This window comes from Gallus gallus, chromosome 12 (assembly GCF_016699485.2).
Source record: "Gallus gallus isolate bGalGal1 chromosome 12, bGalGal1.mat.broiler.GRCg7b, whole genome shotgun sequence".
In the NCBI taxonomy this organism is placed as follows: Eukaryota; Metazoa; Chordata; class Aves; order Galliformes; family Phasianidae; genus Gallus; species Gallus gallus.
In genome coordinates, this window is record NC_052543.1 from 19,628,482 (window position 1) to 19,629,068 (window position 587).

Here is a 587-nt window from a genome sequence, read left to right on the forward strand (position 1 = left end):
GCGTCCCCACATGCCCACACAGGTAAATAAATGCTGCTCGCGTGACGGCCGCCCCCCGCAGCGCTGCCCCCATTGAGACCGGTACCTCTGTTCTTTGCAGCCTGGTGTAGCACTCGGTGTAGCAGCCGCGGTCCCACAGCTCCTCTGGGGCCCGAGTCTAGAGCCGGCCCGCCTCGGCCCGGCCGCCGCCCGTCGCTCCCGTCCCCGCGGAACATCGCTGAGGCGGGCTGAGCGGCGCGGCGGGTTCTTTCTTCCCGCCCTTCCCGGAGCGAGTTCAGCCAATCGGTGCCAGGAGCTACTCTGGGCCGTCCAATGGGCGCAGCGGCCCGCCCGAAGGTCCCGCCCCTTGGCCATCTCCTCAGGATTGGCCTCGCGCTCTGCCTGCGCTGTGAGGGGCTCCGAGCGGCGGTGCTCCGCTGTCGTGCGCTTTGTTCTGCGACAGACTTTTCCTATCCCTCCCCAGTGAACCGGTACGTGTGTCTGCAAGCACAAAGCTTTAGTTACAGCTTTCTGAAAAGCTTCCCTCCGTCCCGGCAGCGCCGCCCTCATCGCGCCCGGTGCTCCGCGCTGAGCGGGCCGGGCACTGC